We start from the raw sequence: 19,525 nt of genomic DNA on the forward strand, positions 1-19,525 counted from the left end.
AGGGTCCCCCCAGAAATCCATTTGCTAGCTTCTTTTAAAACTACACATGCAACTCACACACAACCTAGCAATTATGGTCTTGGACATCTATCACAGAGAACTGAAAATTAGGTTCCCACAAAAACCTGTACATGAATGTTCACAGCAGTTTTATTTGTAAGCAAAAAACCAAAATCAGCCCAGATATACTTCAACAAGTGAAAGGTTAATCTTTAGTACATACATAGTCTACGGTAAAAGCAGACAAACCACTGTCACATACACTTTAGATGAATCCACTAAACTTACACTAAGTGAAAAAAGCCAATCTCTAAAGATTACACACTGTAAAATTTCATTTATATAACATTTTTGAAGTGGCCACCTTCTGTAGTTAGGAGTTCCAGGAGTTAGGGATGGAGGTCAGAAAGAGGGGAGTATGGTCACAAAAGGGAATCTTGACGGGTCTTTATAGTATCAGAGCTGTTTCAGTTCCCTTGGCTGAGATGGTGGATACATAAACCAATGCAGGTGATGAAATTGTATAGAACATTATACACAGACATACACACAAGAAAGTATACATTAACCTCTAGACATCTGAATGAGATCAATGGATTGTATCAATGTTAATATCCTGGAACATACTACAGTTTTGATTTTTTTTTTAATTTTTTTTTTTGTATTTATTTATGATAGTCACACAGAAAGAGAGAGAGAGGCAAAGACACAGGCAGAGGGAGAAGCAGGCTCCATGCACCAGGAGCCCGACGTGAGATTCGATCCCGGGTCTCCAGGATCGCGCCCTGGGCCAAAGGCAGGCGCCAAACTGCTGCGCCACCCAGGGATCCCCCATACTAGTTTTGTAAGATATTACCATGGGGGCAAACTGGACAAAGTACATAAGAGATCTCTCTGTACTGTTTTACACGACTTCCATGTGAATCTAAAATCTTAATAAAAATGGAAATTAACAACAACAACAAAAGACGTAGGCCACTGACCAGGACAGATATATTGCTGAAGTGTGAGGAGCCTAAAAGGTAAGTGGTATCACTTTTAAATTTATCAAAGGCAAACCTAAAACAGTGAGGGGTTTTGGTTCTGTTTTTTATTTTTCCAAAATAGCGTTTTGTAAAGTAAAGGACACCTTTTTAATGTGAAGGATAGTCTTCCTAGTTGAGAGTTTAACAGAATACAAGGAATGCAGAATACTAGCAGAATTCACCCAGAGAACCAACTCTTGCTTATCTGCAGCAACAAGAGATAAGTAACACATAAAATCTAAATTACATCACTAAATCCCAAACTTCATTCTTATCAATTGCTTTAGCCCCTCTTCATAATAAAACTTTGCCTTAAATTGCTACCAAGAAGCCCAATAAACAGATATTTGGGAACACAAAACTTCCTAAAATAAAATGCCTTCCTGGTGATATTTTCAAAGTCAAAAGGTGGCCTCCCCATCTTAAGATATGTGGATAACTGCTCCTCAGTTTATAAGGTCAAAATCCTACACATTTATATGCATGGCCTGCGATTTTACAAGCTGGAAAACCTGGAGCAAATCATTAGCTGAACTGTAAACTTAATTACTGGCAAGATAGACCAGCAGATCAAAGGAAGATTAAAAGGACAGGCGAAAAAAGCATTTCAATATCCACAAAGGTACTATGCCCTGTTGCTACGTAGGAAGCATGGCTAGATTATAGAAAAGGATGGGAGTATCATCTCTCTGGGACCATTTCCTCCAAAAGTATGGTTCCAGAAATAACCCATATCAATCACTTTGCAAATTCCTTGGCTCCTTCCCAGACCTACTAAGGCAGAGTATGAAGAAAGAAAGAAAAAAGAAAAGAAGAAAAGAAAAGAAAAGGAAAAGAAAAGAAAAGAAAAGAAAAGAAAAGAAAAGAAAAGAAAAGAAAAGAAAAGAAAAGAAAAGGAACTAGCAAGCCATTGTGAACAAAGTATCAAAGTCTCAAACCCATGAGGAAATAATTCCTTGCTTACAATTTATGGATCTCTTCATCATATAGAGGAGTCTGGAGACATTTCGGTTGTTACAGATGGGGACTGCACTACTGGCCTCTGGGGGTAGAGACCAGGGATGATGCTAACCATCCTGTAGTACACAGGACAGGCCCCAGAACACAGAATTATGCGGCCCAACATATGAGTTACACTGAGGTTGAACATCACTGACATAGAGAAGACTTGTGTTGAGTTTAACAAGAGGAATAAACACACTATAAATAAACTTATATAACTTAGAGAATAAACTTAATAACTTAGAGCTACTAAAGGGAAGCAAACCCCCAAGGACAGTGGAATCTCTTACTCCCATCATCCTCTTAAGTCTGATTCATCTCAAGAAATGACTTTCTTTGGAATCACTATGCTTTAAGAGCATCAATTCAGCAACCTCAAAGACAAAGTCAGAATCCCAGTTTTGCCACTTAATATCTGGGTGACATTCAACTAGATAATTACCTTTGGTAAGTCTCATTTATTATCGGTAAAGGGGGATTCATAACTGCTCTTCCCTCTAAGAGCTGTTGGAAAATGAAAATAGGTAAGATATGGCTGTCTCTGAGACTCAGCACAGATCCTAGATAAGAATGTGTTTTGTTACTGTTAATGGGCTCTCGCCCATTCTCATCCCCATCTATTATTTCTCAGCTGCCAGTGGAGCAAACCACTTCTGATTCTACATCTTTCTCGGGTGGAATTTGGTTACTTTTCAACTGATCTCTTTTCCTGTGGCATGAGATAAGAGCTGGCCATTTCTAATTAGTCTGTATACTAGGTGTCAGTTGTTTTCTCTGTGGATAACCTGATCAGCATCTTTATCAGCCACTTCCCTCACTCAATCTATAAGGGAAAACTTAACTATGCAGAAACCACCTCTCCCATTATCTAAGCAGTAGTTCACAAGGCTGACACCAAGGAAACGTATGGCAGATATATGCCTTAAGAGTTGCTTGTACCGGACAGCCTAGGTGGCTCAGCGGTTTAGCCCTGCCTTCAGCCCAGGGTGTGATCCTGGAGACCCGGGATCGAGTCCCATGTCAGGCTCCCTGCATGGAGCCTGTTTCTCCCTCTGCCTGTGTCTGTGCCTCTCTCTCTCTCTCTCTCTCTCTCTCATGAATAAATAAATAAATAAATAAATCTTTTTTTTTTTTTAAGAGTTGCTTGTACCAACAAAATGTTTCTTTTGTCCCCTAGTCACATAACTAGATGCCTCAGCTCAGGAATCTAAGACTGGCCAACAAATATTTATTGCACTCCATTGAGAACCTGGCTACATTGGGGACTAAGAACAAAAGGGTGAACTCACAGACATGGCTCCTTCAAGGTTTAGAAGGAAATGTTTTCACCTAAAGAGCCCAAAATGTACTTGGGGAATTAATTATATCTAATTCTAAGGAAAACCTTCCTGTTAGAGGGAATATTGTCCAATCTGCAAATGGATCTTTGCAGAGGACATCAAACCAGAGGCAGCTGAACTGTAGTGGTCAGTCAATATAACTGAAGCACCCTCAGTCTTAGTTGCTCAGCATGGTGATAAGAGATAAACCAATATCTACCTTGTGGGGTTCTCATGAAGATTAAATTAGTTATTACATACAATGTGGTTCAACATGGTGCTCAATTAATAGTGTTCTTATTACCCTCACTATTAATAAAGGAATTTGAAGGTTACAACCTCACGTCTTATACTTCTTGATGCTTAATGTGTCCTTTCTAACATTTCTCAACAGCTTACAGACTCACTCACTTTCTCAAAATATGCTATGTCCTAAAACCTTGATAATTTTCCACACTCCGGGCACTCCAATGAGCTCCCTCCCCGACGGCATATGGCTTCCAGCAGTAGTCACCTGCACTTCGTCAGTAGTTGCATATAATGACATGCCACCTATCAAGGTAACGGTCCAAATGCAATCACATCTGTTATAGCCCTGATAGAAACAGTTAGAAATAGGGAATGGGAGTTTGAGCACATCAAGTCTGATTCTTATTCTCTATTATACTTCTCCTCAGTTGTTAGCTAGCCTAAATCCTTAAGACCATGTTGTTTAAAACTGAACAAAGTATGCGTGGGTCATCGTTTCAGTAATTGATAACAAAAGGAGAAGTCCAGGCATCGATCTCAGTGTTACAGTCACTGTATGAGGTGGAAACCTAGTTTCTACTACTTGAACTTTAGCTGGATGGATTAGAAAGTGTCCCTTAAACTGAGATATGCCTTCTCATCTATATAATGGAGATTAACAATAATACTAACTACTTCACAAAGCTCTGGAGAATACTGAATGAAAATCATTCTTAAGAATAGCACAATGCCTAGCACATTACCAGCACTCGGTAGAACTTAAGCTATTATTACTTTCATAGTGACAGCCAAGAAATTATTTCAAAAATCAGCTAGATCCATTTACACTGAAAAAAATTACCAGTTTGTGTTAACAATTGAGTGAAATCACACAACTGCTCTTCAAAAAGTGCCAACTTCCATAAGGACTTATACTTGTGTGGGTGAATATCTTACATCAACTATGGTCTACAAAGTGAGATAATGACCATAATAACTTAAAGGGTCAGATAAGTTGTAGTATGTAACTGATGTGTAACAAATCACAATGACCTGTCCTAGAACCATCTCTTTAAGAACCTAGATTCTATTCCTTTTTCTATGGTAAAACCAACCTCTGGTTATCTCTACTGTTCTCAGTAATTCTATGTGCTTTCCAGAAGGTAAACGTCTCCATAAGAGCATTTTACCTAGTATTTTGTTCTCTGAATCGTGTATCTGTTCTACACTATTAGATGAATGCCAGGTTGACGTGCCAAATAAATGGCTGACTGAAAGGATTGTTGTAAGTAGGCCAAGCTTCCAATGGAAGACAAAAATTAAATGGTTTGCACACTGACCATCTCCATATAGACTCATGTCATTCAGAGGATTCAGAAAAAAGGTCTCTTAGGGAGTAGATCTGACACCCAGCTGACCACAAATGCAGGGTGGGATGGAGGACGAGGAAGGTCCTGGTGATGTTAAATTTAATAATTTTTAAACAGATAGAGTAGACACCTGAAACCTACACTTCCTACCCATGAAAAGAGCCAACAAACTGGTGAAGGTTTGTAAAAGTACATTACTAATTCTAAAACAAAAAGCAATCTTTTGACACTAGCAAAAAGAAAAAGGATAAATACTGCAGGCCATGCCCCATTTTATCTCATAGTGACATAGCAATGTCTTCGGTCAAAACCTCTGACTGCAATAGGGCTCATGATGAATTTAGATGTAAAACGCCAATTTGTATACCAAATACCCTTTCTCAAACTTGAAAGTTGGAGAAGGAGACTTGATTTCAACCCTCTGCCTGTTTAGAACCAGAAGAGATAAAATGTAGTAACATAGCCTTCAAGGAATGCCTGTAAATTCATTGCTGCTAAAGCTTCCAGATGTCTTAGCTCAAAGACTACAGAGCTACTGAGTTAGGACCTGAAAAGAAAATTGACAAAACCGGACTACGAAAAGGCAAAGAAGTGAAGAAGAAGGAGGAGGAGAAAGAGAAGACGACGAGAAGGGGAAAGAGAGGAAGAAGAAAGAAAACCAAAATACCTATCAGTACTTCCATCACCCATCACCTTGTGTGGGAAAATGCAGGGCTTGGTTAATCCAAAAGACAAAAATAGGTGTCCACAGAGACTGGAGATAAAGAGAATCCAAGACTTGAAATGACAACATCCTTTGCTAAATTGTTCCTATAGTTAAATTTGGCAATCTAGTTAACCTTAAATATCAAGCTATGGATTATCTTCCATCCAATAAATACCTTAAGGATAATAATTGAGTCTGATTTTCAGTTTGATCTTCAGACTGCAAAATGAATCATACTCTGCTACTAAAAAGAAAGTAACAGCTGTCCCCATACCCCTTGCAGAAAAGCTTAAGTGGGAAAAACTGAAAATATCTTTCTTCAATAAGTATGAGAATAGTTATGTGCAAAATTTCATGATTTGGCCATCCCTTAGCAGAACACTTGTTAAATCGATTCCATGTGGTTGACAGAGAATCCTCTCGATCCTCAGTTTCTTTGACATCGATTTGTTTGCAGGTATGGCACTGTATTATAAGGTTCTCTTTTTAATTAAATCCAGATTATGAATATGGGCCTGCCTCTGAAGTGACAAGGGAAATAAGCTAAATATTAAAATAACAAAAAGGAAATACACATGAAATCACATCTGCAGTTCATCATGGAAATAGTTTGGCTGGGCATGACTGATTTCTGGGGCAGAGCATGATGCCATCCCCCTAAGAATCATCTACTTATTCGAAGATTCCATTTTAAGACCATATTAATTAACTATAAGTAGACCATAATGTCTAAACGAGTTAACAATTCAAATATATACACCAGAAATAAGAACCACAGCCTTTCGGCGAGCATACATAAAACTACTGACAGGACAAAGCAACATTATAATGGTTAAAATATCTACATAGTGGGGGCATATAAATATTCCACTATTGTGTTAAAATTTAACTTTACTTATCAAGTTAGACATAATAGAGACATATTCAAGTGACACAGGAATTAGCTTGAAATCCCACTAGCCAAATCTAGGACAATCAATTAAAACCCCAAATAAAGGATTTTAGCCATTGAATAAAGCAAGAATAGAGGAGTTCTCATGATAAACATCAATGAGTGAATAAACATAATCTGGGGAGAAAAGAAAGTACTTCCTTCCAGTAGAATGCCAACTAATTTGGAGAAATAACTTTAAAGGAATCACAGAGTCAGAAAATCACTGTTTGGCAACTGTCCAAGCATCATCAACAGTTATCAATGGATAGTAAAACTAGAGGGTAAAGTTTTGAGGAAAAAGAGCAAATTGCCCCAATATATAGTATCATCCAACAGATCATTTATTAATAATAACCTGAGAATATAATAGCTTCACAGTTGAGAAATCTAGTGGATACCGGATATAATATTCAGTTTTTTAAAAATATCACTTGAAGAGGTGCCTAGGTGACTGAGTCAGTTAAGTGTCTGCCTTCAGCTCAGGTCATGGTCTTGGGTCCTGGGATTGAGCCTCTTATCTGGTTCCCTGCTTGGCAAGGAGTCTTCATGTCCCTCTGCTCCTCTGTGGGTTTGTGCTCTCTCTCTCTCTCTCTCTCTCTAAAAATCAATACAATCTTTATATATATATATATCACTTATATCCAATTCTTCCCCCTTTGATACACTAAAAAAAACCACAGTATCACCTATGATTATCCCAGTCAAAAATGCATGACCAGAATCTAACTGTAAGGAAATATCAGAGAAATCTAATTTGAGGAACAATTTGCAAAAAAGAATTAGCCTCTTCTTCTTAAGATGCCAATTTCATAAAATGCAAAGACACACCGAGGAACTGTTCCAGATTAAAGGACACTAAAAGAACATTACAACTGATGCAGCACATGACCCTGGATTGAAGAGAAAAATGCTGTAAAGGACATAATACAGACAAATTGTGAAATCTGAATATGGAATGTGGATTTAAATACCAATATTACACCAATATGGAATTTCCTGATTCAGACAATTTACTTTGTTATGTTCAAAAATACCTTTTTTCTTAGGATATAGTGAAATATTTACTGGTAAGTTATGGGGCATAATGTTTGAAACTTTATAAAATACAGAGAAAAGAATTGACTAAGAAATTGAAGACTCCACATTAAAGACACATAGATAATTTTCTATTATGTTTTCAACTGCTTTTTGAAGTTTAAAATTATATAAAAATACAGGGTTACCAAAAAAACTCTTAAAGGTGTAGAGAAAGACATGGATAATTTCCTTGGTCAGGAAACCACATATTTGAGTATCCTCTACATCCCTCTCTCTTTTTTTTAAACGTATCTCCTTTATTTGATATCACCTTCATCCACTTTGGTATTCTCCAGAACTCTTTGACTGAATCTATAACATTGTTCCTATGACAAATTAGATTGAGTAATGTTCCTCTAATATCTTTGCATTTCCAAGAATGTTACCTCAGCAATATTTAGATAAGTTATATTAATTTTTGTTTGAGTAAAGAATATATGCAAAGATACTCTAAGGTCCTCTTTTTTGCCCTAAATAAATATGGATGATGTAACTGTCAGCTTTTTTCACCACCTTTTTTTTTTAGCTTCCTGAAAGACATCATCCATAATTAAAGCTTATAATATATGGTTTTGAATTTGCACAGCAAGAGGAATCCAACCATATAATGTGACTACTCTCCAAAGCCACCACACAGCAAACAAAAGGTTAAACAGTAACTCACATCCAACCTTCCAAGAATTTCATTAATTTGGTAAATAAATTTCCCTTATGGTCTGCTTGTGTATACTTTTTCCTAGCCTTAAGAAATCTCAATACACTTCAAGACCGGGAACATGACTGTAAAAGAGTGCATTGGGAAATCTCTAAGTGAGAAAATCTTCAAAGTTTTGCTGGACTCTTTATTCTTAGCATGTGTTTTTCACTATGTCTAGAGGTCTTGTTAAAATTGGTTTAATGTCAGTTGGTTAGGGTGAAGAAATGACTGCCAGGGGTTTAGCAATCACAGCAGAGTTTCATCCCGTAGATTTGTTTTTGACTTTCCTAGCTCTCCTCAGGAAGGGCTGAATTTGTTTTACCATGCTGAAATGAGTACTTAACGATGGCACTTCAAAATAAGATACTAAGGTCACTAATATTTTAAAAATAGTATTTACAGATAATGTTTAAGTGGAAGACAATCAGAAAATTGGAACTGGAGAGTTTTTACTCTTATTAGCAGAGCACACAAGATGCTTCATTGCTTTGCTTGATCGTCCATGAACACTGAGCACTGTTTGGCTTCATCCCTAATCAAAACTTCACTTTAAAAAAAGAGAGAGAGAGAAGTCCAGTTTCTCTCACTGATCAATTCTCCAACAGCAGAAAAATGCCACAACACTCACAGTCTGTGAAGCAAACATGTAATCAATTGTTTACACTCAATTAAGCAGAAAATAAAACCCTTCTATTTGGAAGAAGATTATCTATAATACACAAATCTGCAAAGAAATGTAAAATGGAAGAGCTAGTTAAGGAAGCTCCAAATGATCATGGGTCATGACTAACTAGTAAGTATTTCCCCAGTAACATGTCTTGTGTCCAGTAACCCTTCCCACTGGCTTTCCCATTACCCAGTTCAAGTGTTCAACCTTTCCCTCTGACTTGTGCAGATCATAAGCTATAGGTGCACTCTAGCAGACACACAGACAAGCTGCAGAATAACCAACATCGGACGCCAATGTCCTTGAACACTATCCTACTTACTCCAGGTCACCCATCTTTGCAATGGTTTCCCTGTGATCTCAAATCAAAATATTCAATAAAACAAAACATCACTCTCATCAAAAGGCATAAAAAATATAGATAAATAAATGAATTAGGTAGGTAGCCATTCAACATAATATTAAGATTTGTAAATTCAAAACAGAAATGCTTACTTTTATGTTTATCCTCAAATGGCCTGAAAGGAAATGTTTCAATACTCCATTCCTTGGAAGAGGGAAATATTAATTTTCCATCTCAATCACCTCCATCCACTTCTCCCCCAAGGAAAGAGATGGCTTTCCTGATTTGGAAAAACTGGAAGGAGGATCTAATAGGTATAGTGAAGTATCATAGGTTTTCTAGGGAGAGCTTGTCTATGATAAATTCTCTCTCTCTCTCTAACTGGTATGCAATCTGTCCCTGCAGGGTAATCTTCTAGCTGTCTAATTGCTTTAGATCTACCTTGCATGCCCCATCTACCCATAGACACATCCCAAGGCTTAGACTCAAGAAAAAGGTATAAGGATGGTCCACTTGTAGATTCAAGAAGTGCTGTTCAATTCAGCATTACCAATGATGAAATGGGTAGACTGATCTGACACTTGGTTTCTTTCTCAATTAACAGACACTCACTGGGGGACAGGGAAGAGGTAAGAACAAAGCAGGATAATAAAATTGCACACATAAGAGTTTCTGCTTAAGTCAATTTGAACATGCACATACCAAAAAAGGAACTAGGAAAGAACATACCAATAAAATCTAGTTCTTGGAGATGGAGAATGCCTAGTAATTTTTGCTTTTATGGCTTATGTGTGTTTTCTATTTATCTCACAGTAGTTAAAAAGAAACCCAGAGAGGTGAGATTTGGGGGGTTTTGGGTTTTTTTTTTTTGAAATGGAACAGCAAAGTTGAGATTTATAGGAAAAATTCAGACTAAATTTTGCCCAGTGTCTGATTCTAAGCAAAACTGTCACAGTTTACCCTGTTAGATGATCTATGAAATTCACAAATTGGTTGAAAAGACAGCAAAAACTCCACCTCTACACCTCATCTACTTGTATTTTCATAAAAGAGCATGGCTCTCAAATTGGCAGAGTAAAATAAATGACATTTGGCTCTAGTTGACGATGAAAGCAAACACTACATGTCAACATTATTTACTGACTACAAATGCAAGACAGATCTATATGCGGCTCTGAGCATAAGAGCAGGTATTCTGATTAAACCTGAAGCATCCCACTATCCCAAGCTTTAACCATGTTTTTCCTCTGGGGTTTTCTTTTGCTAGGGGCATTTTAAATCTGTCAGGAATCAAATTTGAAGATCACTCCCTTAGAGTTAATAGAAGGGGCATGTGGAATCCTTGAAGTACCACGTAGCCTTGTACAGACACCTGCTTCTTTAAACCAAAAAGAGATGAGGACCCTCAAAGATAAAAAGTTTATGCCTTTAAGGAGAATTCCAACTTTCCCATGAAAAACATTTAATTATTATACCAATAATAATCGGACACTCCTCATTTCTTCATACATATCAAAGTTTCGTTGGCCCTAAGGTGTTTGGGTAAACTGTTCTCTCTACCAGAGACAACCCTCTACCTCAACAACCAAGAAAATCTCAAGGGTTTACACTTTTTTTGTGGTTCAGCTTCCATGTAATCCTGAAAAGACCTGTTCTACAAGCTCTATTCAAGGCAGATCTCAAACTTTCTTTCCTCCAAAAGACTTAACACTTAACACAATTTCTAACCAATTAATGCATCCGGTTTCTTACCTTTTGCAGACTACATCACCTACTAGATTAGGCTCTAAGCTCCAGACGGTAGCCCACCATCTCAGATAACCTCAAAAGTCATTACAGCTTGCCAGCACACCATGTGCTTCATGCAAAGTGAATAGTACCAACTATTTAGTATCAATTCCTAAATCCATATACTTTCTCCTATTTCATTTGATTCCAGTAATATACATATCAGCTTAGCAATCATATAAGTAAGTCTCAAAATGGAAGTCAGGAAGAAAAAATGGGAAACTTCCAGAACTATTCATTAGAGGTGAGAGGATGGAAAGGGCTAAAAATGTCCCAAAGATACCACACATTACTTATTGTCTTCTACCATTTTCATTATTAAAAACTTGTATGGGAAGACAAGAAAATAACTAAGGTAAGGGCCTCTTAGTAGCCCAGGGGGTTAAGCATCTACCTCAGGCTCAGGTCATGATGCTGGGGTCCTGGGATGGAGCCCTGCTTTGGGCTCGCTGCTCAGTGGGGAGTCTGCTTCTTCCTCTCCTTCTGCCCCTCCCCCTGCTTATGTTCTGTCGTTCACTCTGTCAAATAATAAATAAAATCTTAAAAAAATGAAAAAAGAATATAACTAAGGTGGAAGAAGGTGGTCAAAGGCAAAAATTTCCAGTTATAGGAGAAATAAGTCATAATGTACGTGATGACTTTGGCTAACACTGCTGTATGCTATAGGGAAGTGTTAAGAGAATAGATAGACCCTAAAGGAAAGGAAAATAATATATTTCTATATAATTTTTGGATCTGTATGAGATGATGGATATTAATTAATTGTAGAAAGAAAAAAACATAAAAGGAGAAGTACTTCAAGCCATTAAAAACTATTTCAAATTTTATGACTTGCATTTTCATATTAATCTCACTTCTCGCCATGTTTTAGATCCAACCACCAAAGACACTGGTTTCTGTCCCTATGGATTTCTTACTGACTATTCCTTATTCCATAAGCTCCCTTACTTCCTTTTCTGGAACACAGTGAGGTTTGAATTACTAAATGAGGAGTATTATTTTAGAAGTATCCTAAAAGGACATTTTAGTAGGAGAGATTATGCAGCCTGGAGAAAATCAGGAAAAAATTTCCAAATGATAGGGCTCTTATATTTTGTAGGCTTGTGGAAGGGCCCAGAATGTCCCCAGGTGGAAACTCACAGGGAAGGATAGACAGGAATGGGGAACAGAAGGACCCTTGCCAGTATACAAGAGTCTCAAAGAGCCTGATCCAGTAATGAGCACAGAAAGTAGCTGAGGAGTTCTTTGGTCAGAAGACGGGTATGTAGTTAAGCATGTCAATTTTATATCATTTTTTTTCTTCTCCAAGGTTTCATTATCTTGACAGTGATCACTTAAAAAATGTCAAATCCCCAAGAAGTATATCCAACCCAATGACCCAGCTTCAAAAACCCTGTCCATATAAATTCAACTACTGGTGACCAACTACAGACAGCAGCAGCCCTGAGAAATTCAGAACATTGGAGTTGAAGGTTATAAAAGTAACTTCTGCTTCAAGAGGAAGACTGGTCATTAGGGTGACCATCAAGCATCTCCTAGAATGGCCCAACCAAGATGGCAGAGCCTCAGGAGGGCAGCAGAGGAAATGCAAAAGGATAAATAGTGAAGAGATTTGGGAAGAACCCAAGGATACCAAGTACTCGTGTAATCAACAAACATCTGCTGTATGTCTACTTTATTAGGGACATACATGATATAGAAATAGGCCAAAAGGGGCACCTGGGTAGCTCAGTTGGTTAAGTGACGGACTCTTGACTTTGGCTCAAGTCATGATCTCAGCGTCCTGAGATCAAGCCCCACACTCAACAGGGAATCTGCCTGGGATTCTCTCTCTCATTCTCCCTCTGCTCCTACCCATGTTCATGATCTCGCTCTCTAAAATAAATAAATATAATCTTAAAAATAAAGAAATCAGGAATAAAAAAGTGAGTATAAACACTGGTGCTGAGGACTACACAATTTAGCAGGAAAGACAAAGAAGTGAACAGGTAATTAGAAGACAATTAATAACGATTCTGATGGAAGCAAACCCAGGGCACCCTGAACCCAGAGGGGAATACTCAAAAAATTAAGGTATCAACTAGCATGAGGTATAAGATATTTATATGCATACATCTATCATTATGAATTTTGACATTCATGGGAGTGGGTGGGACATCCATACTTTTCTGGAAAATTACAAGTAAGTAAAACTGCACACTGCTTAAAAGTACCTCATACGAACTATGTCACCACAACAGGATCATGACCAAGAACAACAACTCACCTGTCTAATGCAATTAGGAGTAATTCCACAGTAAGTACATTAATATAATTCAAACTGTCATATCAGAACAGCACTGTTTTCAGGACATTCTGGTTACCCAAAGGGTATAAACCTATTTCAAACAGCCCCAATCTTTCAGAATGCAAATCCATCTGAGCAAGTCATTCAGTTCAAGGGAGATAGCTTTCCAACTAGTCCCTAGCATTGTGTACACAGCCCATGCAGTTCACTGACCCGCACTTTATGAGTTACTCAGATGCTCTTTAATTACGTTTCAAAATGCCAAATCATTTTTCCATTTGGAAGATTGTTCCCAGCTTATGTTCTCAGGAAATTAAAGATTTGGCAAGTACCTTACTGAGAAGGAAGGAGGGACATTCCCAAGACTAATGATATATAACAGAGTTAATCAAATGTGAAATGCCCATCCCACAATGCTCTTACCCCCAGCTTGAGACTTTAGCGGAAAACCAACAGGTCTGTTATATGTGTGTGTTGTTATATGTGCAGTGTGATTGAAGGTGGAGGGTAGGAGGTTGTAAGAATATAGTTCACAAGAGTGGTTACCAGGAAAGTTGATTAACACTTGAAATAAATATGTATTTCAAAGGAGTGACAGGAATGTTTAGAAATAGCCTGTACAAAACAATTTCAGAAATAAACACGCTAACAATCCAAACCATTGTGATGTTTATACTCTCACTCTCTAAGTTCTATATTGCTACATATTTTGTCCGCACTTACTTTCATGAGTCCTGTAAGAAAAATATTAATAAAATTGAGTTTACAAATAAATCATGGAGGAGTCAAATACATAATTCCCTAGAGTTGATGTATCATCACAGAAACCTGGTAAATCCTCTTAGATGTGTACTTAAGACTAAAAAGATATAAACCAAGCTAAAGCAGAGTCAGTGGTTCTTAACCATGGCCAGTTTGACACCCCTGCAATCCCCTGGACATTTACAATACCTGGAAGCATTACTGATTGTCATCTCATGGGGAGGAAAGCGATAGTAGCATCTGTTGGATAGAAACAGGCAATGCTGCTAAACATCCTACCACATACAGGCTGCTGCACACACACAACAGCTAATTTACATAGCCCACAAGGTCATGGTGCCAAAAATCGAGAAACATTATTGTAGTGGAATGTAGATTTCCAATGATTATCAAAGCTAGTGATTTTCTACATGTGTCCCATAGTCCTTAAGTGGCCCATTGGGAACTATTCAGGATTCCAAGAGGACAGGGCTCTGTACTAAGATTTTCTCTTCATGTCTATATACTGGAGATAGAGGGTAAGGAGGAGTATTATTAGAGTACTTGAGTGAAGTGTTCTGCACCTAAAAATGATAAATCTAGCTGACTGTATTTTTTTTAAATTTTTATTTATTTATGATAGACACAGAGAGAGAGAGAGAGAGAGAGAGAGAGAGAAAGAGACACAGGTAGAGGGAGAAGCAGGCTCCATGCACCGGGAGCCCGACGAGGGATTCGATCCCGGGTCTCCAGGATGGCGCCCTGGGCCAAAGGCAGGCCCCAAACCGCTGCACCACCCAGGGATCCCTGACTGTATATTTCTAAGAAAAATAACTAGAACTTTTTTTTTTAAAGATTTTATTTATTTATCCATGAGAGACACAGAGAGATGCAGAAAAAGAGGCAGAGACACAAGCAGAGGGAGAAGCAGGCCCCATGCAGGGAGCCCGACATGGGACTCAATCCCGGGACTCCAGGATCACGACCCAGGCCGAAGGCAGTCGCTAAACCACTGAGCCACCTAGGCTGCCCAACGAGAACTTTCCTTTGAAGAAAGGAGCTATCACTTTTATTATCACTGATTCCCGCCCTATTCTACTTATGGACATCTAAAATAGCTAGAAAGATCCCATTATAAAATAATATAATATGGACACAAATGTTATGATAAGGATGTCAAGATACCAAGAAGATAACAAATGAATGAAACAGGCCAAATGGACTCAGTAGAGGACAGTAGGGACTGCAGCAAAAAAAAGAGAGCACGCTCTGTCAAAGTGGTCAGTGGTACAGTCTAACCTGTTCCAAGAAACAACAACAACAACAACAACAACAACGACAAACATTGACCCAGCAACTATCTCCTGGTATAAAAGGCCTTAAAATCTCTCTTACTCCAACTTATACCTGGCTGGCCACCATCTGAATGCTAACCAACATGTCACTGTGTCCAGAGGACAAATAATAGGAACCACTACCATGTAACTTCCTTCCTTCCTTATTTACAGCCCAAGATTTTTGGCTAAACTTCATTCACTCACTCCCTGATTCTTCTAGCTCTTCCTCACATTACCTGGTTTCAGACCTTCTCACTATGTCAAATGTCTGTCTCTGAATGCATTTTAAAACAGGAATTCTAGGAAAGGTGGTGGGAAGGAAATAGTCTAAATAAATTTTATATTTGTCAGTTTGAGTATTAATTTTTCTGCAAGCAACTACACTATCAGTTTCTTACAAACTTCTAAGAACATCAATTATGCCCAGTATTGGTAAACACTCATTAAATATTTGGTGACAGAACACCTGGGTGGTTCAGTGGTTGAACGTCTGCCTCTGGCTCAGGTTGTGATCCCGGGATCCTGGGATCGAGTCCTGCACTGATCTCCAAGGGGGCCTGCTCCTCCCTCTGCTTATGTCTGCCTCTCTCTCTCTGTATCTCTCATTAATAAATAAATAAAATCTTCAAAAATAAATATTTGGTGAATAAGTGAATGAAATTAATCATGTGCCAGATGAGATTATTCTTTTAATAGAGCCAACAGTCAGGGAGTTCTTTTTTATACTGCAATGCAGTGAAGATGCATAGAAAACTATCTATCACTAGAACCATCACTGGGTCAGTTTGCATGTGACCACATAACAACAAATTCGGAAAAAGGGCAGCATACTGCAGTGAAAACCACCAACACTGGTTCACTCTTCCACATCCTCAACTGTAAAACGAATTTCAGTTTATTTCATTACAACGTAAAGACGTATAACACACCACCTAAGATTATATATACAGTCCAAGAAGAAGAAAGTATACCTGAAAACACATTAATAACAGAGGATAACCACTCTCACCTGTTCTAGTCAATACTATATTGGAGGTTCTAGCCAGAGCAATTAGGAAGAAAAAGAAATAAAAGTCACCCAGATTGGAAATGAGTAAGTAAAACTATCTCCACTTGCAGATGACACGATCTTATATGGAGAAAATCCTAAAGACAACCACGAAAAACCGAAAGGAGTTAGTAAATGACACAGATCAATATACAGAACTCAGTGGTTTTCCTATATGCTAGGAATGAATAATCCAAAAACAAAATTAAGTAAACAATTCCATTTAAAACAACATCAGAAAGAATAAGCCACATGGGGTGTGCACATGTGCATTTGTGTGCATGTGTTTGTTCTAAGAAGCATTTGAGAATCTGCTAGATTTGTGATTCTAAATAAAATTGTGGGAGAATTTGGGAAAAATGACAAAACAAAAAAAGGGTAAGACACTTAGAAATATATTTTACAAAAGAAGTAAAAGACTTGTATACTACAAACTACGAAGTATCATGGAATTAAATTAAAGGCCTAATAAAAAGCACATCCTATGTTCATCTATAAGAAGACTTAAAACTGCCCTAGTATTCAGTCTAAATGGATCCTGAAGACTCAGAAATATGCAGCCTAGAAGCCTTATCTAGGTTTCCATTGCCTTCCTAGTCATCAACCAAGTCATTGGACCACCCTGTGAGGTAAACTGTCTCATCATCCTATAGCTCCCACTCCCCAATCACTTTTGTAAGGAATTTTATATAACTTGGGCTTATTTCTTACTGAAGAAATAAGCTTTTTATAAAACTCTTGATATTCTATTACTACATGGAAGGAAGTTAACACCAAGGAATTCGAGTATACACAGGTTATTGATCTTAAAGAATAGCGTGCACTACTGGTTAAACCATATCACTGATACATGTACAAACTATGAAAGCACATGAAAATACGTTGCTCTCCAACCCCAAAGCTGTGGGAGGACTCTACTGTGTTTTACAAACCTGGGGAAATGTCAAAGTCACAACCAAAACAGGCATAAAAAAGAAGGAAACTGGTATTCATATTTTATATTCTTGCCATGACTCAGCAATAAACAATTAGAGAAAACCCAAATCAAGGAAGGAATTAAATGCTACTTCTGCCCACTTAACTACCCAAGTCACTGAATAAGGAAGGTTCTGCTGGGCAAATGGACTTGTCAGGTCTCCAGAAATTAATTTCTTTCCATGTGATTGGGCAAATTCCCCAATATTCATAAAAGGCTCCATCAATAAAACTGAAAATGTTAAGTGTTTCAGTGAGTTTTGGTGATAAAGGCCAGAATATTAGCAACAATTCAGATACCCTGACAATTCTAGTGAAAATTATCTCCTACAGAAAGTCCCAAATTTAACAACAGAGATCTCAGGAAGTACTTCTCTCACTTAATAAGCCTTGGCAACATTTCAAATTAATACCCTATTGTGCAAGGAGCTAATTATGTTAAGATTAAACCCAAAGAATGGGACATTTACTGTACTTTCGGTAATTATGCCAGACTTCTATATTCGAGAACACAACTTGTTTTTCCTAATTTTGAAAGGTGTCACCACTAACACAATAAATTCCATAACATGAACTGCTTGTTTAGAGTTTAAATATTTGGGAACCAAAGGGATGTTTTTCTTCTCCAACTAGTATTCACTTTATTTCTTCTCCCTGGTTTTGCCACCATTTTCATTTTATCACTCCCAATGCTTCAGAAATGCCTATATGAAAACATATTAGCATCCCAGGCACATCTTTCTGAGCAATAGAAAAATTGCTATTTTTTCTACCAAGGCCTACACACAATTCCTGAAGTTCATTCTCCTTAGTGTATTTTTATGAACCGCTCAAATATGATAAATTTTTGAGAACTGTTTACTCAGCTGTTTCCCCCTCCTTTCTGGTCCCCTGATAAACTACAAAACAACCAAATGTAGGCACCTGTGTGGCATCTCTGTGGTTTACTTATTAACCCCCTGCCAGGAGCCTAAGCATTTATACCAGAGTTTAAAAACAAAATATTAACTTCTGAAGGCCAGGCCAGCATTCGCACACACTTCTCTATTGCTGTACAACATCCGCCTTCTCAGTACTTTGGAATAAATATCCAAACACAAAGTCACACTTTTGAGCTCCCTGCAGGTCCACATTGGTCTAAAAATTAAATAAAAGCTGGAAACCACAGATTTAAATATGACTCTGCTTCTTTGAAGATTAAATGTAAAATGTTATTATATTTGGACCCAGACATTTGGTGTCTAGAAGTTACACTCTTAGATACAAAATAATTAAAAAGGAAAGCAAAGATTGCACAAGGCAAAGACTCCATACTCTCTCTGGTACAAAAATACAGGCCTGAATTAAAAGCTACATATCTTAAAAAAAAAAAAAAAAGAAAAAGAAAAAGGAATGCAAAGAGAGGAGTTGCTTAACACTTGATGAATGAAATCTACAAGACAGATGAAATTTCCATAAAAAAGCAGATGAATGAATACATTATGGAGGATCCAAAAAATAATATTTTACAGCAGATAAGATAGAAATACACATACTAAAGAAAGCCCTGAGTTAGGTGGGGGAGGCAGTGTCAATTATCGAAGGGCTTATACAGCGTGATCCCATTCTGCTTAATAGATCTTCTGTAGACTCAGTCACTTGGTGAACTAGAAACCCTGGAAATGTCTGCACTGAACTTTTCACAGTGGAAGGTGGCACAGTGATAATGTCAGGGGAAGTAGAGATAGCAATCCAGAAGAATGTCCATCTTTGCTTTGTATCATTTAAATGTTTACAATAAGCCTAATTACTTTTATGATTGTTTCTTAAATGCCAAGGACGAACTTAAAAAAATGTAATGCACCCTCTCAATTTAAAAAATAAATGTGTGGGGATCCCTGGGTGGCTCAGCGGTTTAGCACCTGCCTTCGGCCCTGGGAGTGGTCCTGGGATCCTGGGATCGAGTCCCACATCGGGCTCCCTGCATGGAGCCTGCTTCTGC

At 37.8% G+C, this 19,525-nt stretch overlaps 1 protein-coding gene across 4 annotated transcripts in view; it reads right to left on the reverse strand.

The window, feature by feature from the left end:
* The window catches only part of PTPRG (protein tyrosine phosphatase receptor type G), a 705,078-nt gene that overhangs the window by 389,596 nt on the left and 295,957 nt on the right, over window positions 1-19,525 (reverse strand). The window lies entirely within an intron of this gene.

Source organism: Canis lupus, chromosome 20, assembly GCF_003254725.2.
Source record: "Canis lupus dingo isolate Sandy chromosome 20, ASM325472v2, whole genome shotgun sequence".
Lineage (NCBI taxonomy): Eukaryota > Metazoa > Chordata > Mammalia > Carnivora > Canidae > Canis > Canis lupus.